At 44.3% G+C, this 6000-nt stretch overlaps 1 protein-coding gene across 6 annotated transcripts in view; it reads right to left on the reverse strand.

Moving 5' to 3' along the window:
* l1camb (L1 cell adhesion molecule, paralog b) overlaps nucleotides 1-5640 on the reverse strand; it is a 224157-nt gene extending 218517 nt beyond the window's left edge. For all 6 annotated transcript variants that reach the window (XR_009656263.1, XM_060938619.1, XM_060938618.1 and 3 more), the window contains exon 1: nucleotides 5494-5640. The gene's annotated coding sequence lies outside the window, so the exon portion shown is untranslated. The remainder of the gene's footprint in view (nucleotides 1-5493) is intronic.
* Nucleotides 5641-6000: the final 360 nt, after the last annotated feature.

Below are 6000 nucleotides of genomic sequence, written 5' to 3' on the forward strand. Positions count from 1 at the left end.
TTTGAATTTCTGTGCAGAAAATTACTTGACGATCACCAACACCCTGTTCAGACAAGCAGACAAGTATAAATTAAATTGGATGCATCCACGATCAGAACAGTGGCACCTCATTGACTTTGCAATCTGCCACATACATGACACCAGAGACTTCAGGGTCACCAGGGCCATGCGAGGAGCTGAATGCTGAACCGACCACAGACTTCTTAGGTCGGTCGTCAAACTGTACATCGCCCCTACCCACCACAAAAAGCCAAAGCATGTCAGACCGTTGTTCAACACCATCAAACTTCAGAACCCAGTATGTCAAGATAACTTCATGAGCTGCCTGGACGACAAGTTAACCTCCCACAGACCCCTCAATGGAACCCCAACTCAGCAGTGGGACCAGTTCAGCACAGTGGTGAAGGAGGTAGCCCAGTCAATACTCGGCCCAAAGAAGAGAGCCCACCAGGATTGGTTTGATGAAAACGATGTTACCATTGCCCAGCTCCTGGACGACAAGCAGAAAGCATTCATAGCATGGCAGAATGACTTGTCTTCCAACCCCAAGCATGACCACTTCAAACACCTCCAGAGCCTTGCCCAGGCCACTCTCCACTGCATGCAGGACAAATGGTGGCAGAGGAAGGCAGACGAGGTCCAGCTGTATGCTGACACAAAGAACTCTTAAGATGTTCTTCAGCACCATTAAAGCCGTGTATGCACCGTCCCGACCCTGCACCACCCCCTCCTATCCACTGATGGCACGCTGCTGAAGGAGAAGAGCACCATTAATGAGAGGTGGAAGGAACACTTCAGCGCTCTCCTCAACAGACCCCTCCACTGTCAGCCCCCAGGCCCTAGACCAGATCCCTCAGAGACCAACGATAGACAGCTTAGATGGGGTCAAGAAAGCCATCAGCCAGACCAGCTCTGGAAAAGTTCCAGGCAAAGATGGGATCCCTGCAGAGATTTATAAGGCTGTGGGACCAGTGGCTCTTGACACCTTCCACAGCATTCTTTGCAACATCTGGGAGGAAGAGGATATGCCTCAGGAGTTCAGGAGTTGTCACGATTATCTCCCTTTACAAAATCAAGGGCAGCACGTCAGACTGTGGCAACTATCAAGGCATATCTCTGCTGTCCATCACTGGCAAGATACTGGCACACATCCTTCTCAACTGCCTGATCACTGCTGTTTCTGAGGAAATCCTGCCTGAGGCACAGTGTGGATTCTGCCTCGGTCAAAGCACTGTTGACATGATCTCTGCAGTCCACCAAGTCCAAGAAAAGTGCAGAGAACAGAATATGAACTTGTTTGTAGTGTTCATTGACTTGACCAAGGCTTTTGACATTGTCAACAGAGAGGCCTTGTGGACAATTTTACAGAAGCTGGGCTGCCCCAGGAAGTTCACGACCCTGATCTGCCTATTCCATGACAGCATGACTGGGCTGGTACTCTCTGGCGGTGAGGCATCAGATGCCTTTGAGATATCAAATAGTGTGAAGCAAGGCTGTGTTTTTAGCTCCCGTGCTGTCCAACCTCTTCTTCACCAGAGATCTTGAGCATTGGGTGTACCTGAAATACAGAATGGACGGGTCTCTCTTTGACTTGTGCTGCCTGAATGCCAAGACAAAGACAGTTGAAAAGATGATACTGGAGGAACTCTTTGCTGACGACTGTGCCCTTATGGCCCACACAGAATCTGCCCTACAGCATATCATCGACAAGTTTGCTGAGGCATCCCGTCTTTTTGGGCTCACCATCAGTTTGGGCAAGACAGAGGTGCTGTTCCAACCCAGTCCTCTTGCTGCAGGGCACCAGCCCTCCATTGCTATATATGGAACAGAGCTGAAGACTGTGGAGGAGTTTAAATACCTCAGCAGCAGCATCTCGAGTGATATCTCCCTCGACAGAGAGATCAATGCCAGGATCTTCAAAGCCAACCAGGCCCTGGGCAGGCTGCGAGTTCATGTGCTGAATCAACACAACATCCAGCAGTCCACCGAGCTCAAGGTGTACAAGACAGTTGTGCTCACCAGCCTCCTCTACAGTTGTGAGACCTGGACCCTGTACAGTCGGCACATTTGACTGCTTGAGTGCTTTCACATGCATAGCCTGTGTTCAATCCTGGGCATCAAGTGGCAGGACAAGATTACAAATCTCTAGGTCTTGGACCATGCTGAAATAACCAGCATCGAGGACATGATCCTGAAAGCACAACTGAGATGGACAGGGCATGTCATTCGCATGGATGACCACTGGATCCCAAAACAGCTCCTATATGGCAAACTTTGCCAAGGCAAAAGGAAACAAGGAAGGCCAGTGAAACGCTTCAAAGACTGTGTCAAGGCTAACATCGCTTATGCTGGCATAGCCCCAAAGCAGCTGGAGGAGTGTGCGCAGGATTGATCCAACTGGCATGCCCTGATGCGTCTTCTCATCTCATCTCATTATCTCTAGCTGCTTTATCCTTCTACAGGGTCGCAGGCAAGCTGGAGCCTATCCCAGCCGACTACGGGCGAAAGGCGGGGCACACCCTGGACAAGTCGCCAGGTCATCACAGGGCTAACACATAGACACAGACAACCATTCACACTCACATTCACACCTACGGTCAATTTAGAGTCACCAGTTAACCTAACCTGCATGTCTTTGGACTGTGGGGGAAACCGGAGCACCCGGAGGAAACCCACGCGGACACGGGGAGAACATGCAAACTCCACACAGAAAGGCCCTCGCCAGCCACGGGGCTCGAACCCGGACCTTCTTGCTGTGAGGCGACAGCGCTAACCACTACACCACCGTGCCGCCCCCTGATGCGTCTTGCCCAGGAAAACTTTGAAGACAACCGGCAAGACAGCATAACCGTGGCGCGTGCTAGGAGAAAGGCGGCAGCCGAGGCATCCAATGATTCAGAACAGTTTTCCTGCCCTCACTGCGGACGTACATGCAGATCCCGCATCGGACTCCAGAGTCATCTGTGAGTCCACACCCGCACATAGACGTCATCATCTGATCCGACGGACCATCCATCATATTCAGTATGACTCCTTTAATGGTTTGCGATGTATTCCAGCTCACAGGAAGTTGTCCAATTTTAAAATAGCATGCTGTCTTTGTTCCAGATGTTGGGGTGTTTTTCTAAAATCAAACAATTAGTATAGATTTATAATATTAATTATTATTTAAAATAATATTTTATATTAAATGTATTTTATTTTTTCATGACTCTAAACGGTTCAAGGATTTTGTGAGAGATCTGATTATTATTTTTAAAAAAATGTAATAACAGTAGTACTACATATCGTAGCATGTCCTGTTTTCTCATGCAGCTGTTTTTCACTGTTTTTCCCCTCTTTTGCTCTTCTCAGAGCAGAATGAACTCTTTATCCAGAACTATAAGGGGAATTCTCTCTCTCTCTCTCTCTCTCTCTCTCTCTCTCTCTCTCTCTCTCTGCTGTGACTTTTATTTCCAGCAAAGTGACAAGACACAGACCCTGTATGCTGTGTATCGTGTGTGTGTGTGTGTGTGTGTATTTGAGTGTGTTTTAAGTTTAAATACCCTAAAAATGTTGACCCCAAGATAGGGTATTTGAGGAATCAAAGGCTTCAGTGACCTTTCACCTCAGAGCATCTCACACACACACACACACACACACACACACACACACACACACACACACACACACACAGAGCCATCTTCAAGGCACCAGTGAGACCAGTAACATTTTATGTACAGAGTGTTTATATATAGACTGTTTTCTACACTGTAGAACAAAACTGAAGGCATCAAAACTATGAAATAACATCTGGAACATGTCTGGAATTATGTAGTAAACAAAAAAAGTGTTAAAACCCCCCAAAATGTTTGATATTTTAGATTCTTCAGCATATCCAGCGTTTCCCTTGATATTGCTTTGTACACTCTTGTCATTCTCTTAACCAGCTTCATGAGGGAATCACCTGGAATACTTTTCAGTTAACATCTGTGTCTTGTCAAAAGGTCATTAGTGGACGAGTTTTTTACCTTCTTAATGCTTTTGAGATCAAACAATAAATCATAAAAATACAGTAAACAGCCCAATTACATCCACGACTGGAGTAATCTATATTAATTCAAGAACCACTCAACTAAGTAAAGAGAAACAACATCCATCATTACTTTAAGACAGGAAGTGACTTTTAATGAATAAGACTGGTACTGATACACACTGTATATGTGTGTATATATATATATATATATATCACATCACATCACATTATCTCTAGCCGCTTTATCCTTCTACAGGGTCGCAGGCGAGCTGGAGCCTATCCCAGCTGACTACGGGCGAAAGGCGGGGTTCACCCTGGACAAGTCGCCAGGTCATCACAGGGCTGACACATAGACACAGACAACCATTCACACTCACATTCACACCTACGCTCAATTTAGAGTCACCAGTTAACCTAACCTGCATGTCTTTGGACTGTGGGGGAAACCGGAGCACCCGGAGGAAACCCACGCGGACACGGGGAGAACATGCAAACTCCACACAGAAAGGCCCTCGCCGGCCACGGGGCTCGAACCCAGGACCTTCTTGCTGTGAGGCGACAGCGCTAACCACTACACCACCATGCCGCCATATATATATATATATATTGTGTGTGTGTGTGTATTGTGTCACAGAAGCTGAAAGTAATGCTGTATAGAAGTAAATTAATTAATTATTTCTAACTAATGCAGTGATACTAATGATAATCGTTCAGTCCAGGATGATCATTTAAACCATAAAGTTGGACTCATTATTATTTTCTTATATTTATTAATTTTTTCAGTAACTTTCTTTTCTAAAGCAACAAACAAACAATTATGACAGTTTTTAATATTATTGTTGCTATATAGCTTAGAGAAATATAAACAATTGTATAGATAAAATAAAATCAACTAAAATAAATATCGACATACAAAGATGTCATCATCACATCATGCCTTTTTTAGATGCAGAATTGGTGTGTGTGTGTGTGTGTGTGTGTGTGTATATATATTTCAATTAATAAATGTGTAAATGTGTTTAAAATATATTAACAATTGGAAACATTAGAGTATAATGACCTTATTGTTACTGATGAGACACCGAACTATCATAAACATCACGCTGCGTTTTTATTTGGGAGGAGACCTCAGGTGGATTTTGGTAGGCAACAAATTCATGGATAATAATAAAGTTTATATATATATATATTTTTTTTTTTTAAAAAAGAAGATATTGTGTAATCTTGTAAATTTAGATAAAATGTAAGCTAATTCACTGAGTACGTTAAAGAAAGGTTTAATAAAGATATGTATGTCTGTTTAAATCACAGATATAGTGTGTGTATAATGGGTCTGTGTGGAGCACCACGCCTTCACAGAACACACCAGCACCTCACACACACACACACACACACACACACACACACACACACACACACACACACGATCATCAAACATGTCCATCACTCTGCTGTCTCATGCATGTTACATGTCTTACCTTTACAGGTAACGATGAGGTCGAGCCGTGTTGTCCTCTTCCTCTCACACTACAGTGACACACCTTTCTTTCTCTCTCTCTGTCTCTCTGTCCTTCTCCAGTCCAATGGGTGGTTCACACCTTCTGCTGTGATGCTGCAGTGATGGAAAAAAAGCCTCTCTCTCTCTCTCTCTCTCTCTCTCCTCACTTCCCCCTCCATCCCTGTCCTCCCTTCTCCCTTCCCCCTCCCTTCTTCTTCCCTCCCACTCGTCCATATTTCTCACTCACTTCCCGTACAAAGATGACATCATCACTTCTTCCTTCACAGCTCTCTCTCTCTCTCTCTCTCTCTCTCTTTGTATTTCTGATCCCCTCCCTTTTCTCCATCTTTGCGCTACTCCAATGGTTTTTTCTTTAATTTTATTCTTTTTAAATACAAATTTCAATTTTAAAAATACTAATAATTCCATTCATGTTTTGAATTTGTATTTTATTATTTGGTGAACTTATATATTTATTTATTGCATA

The sequence above is a fragment of the Neoarius graeffei genome, chromosome 13, assembly GCF_027579695.1.
Source record: "Neoarius graeffei isolate fNeoGra1 chromosome 13, fNeoGra1.pri, whole genome shotgun sequence".
In the NCBI taxonomy this organism is placed as follows: domain Eukaryota; kingdom Metazoa; phylum Chordata; class Actinopteri; order Siluriformes; family Ariidae; genus Neoarius; species Neoarius graeffei.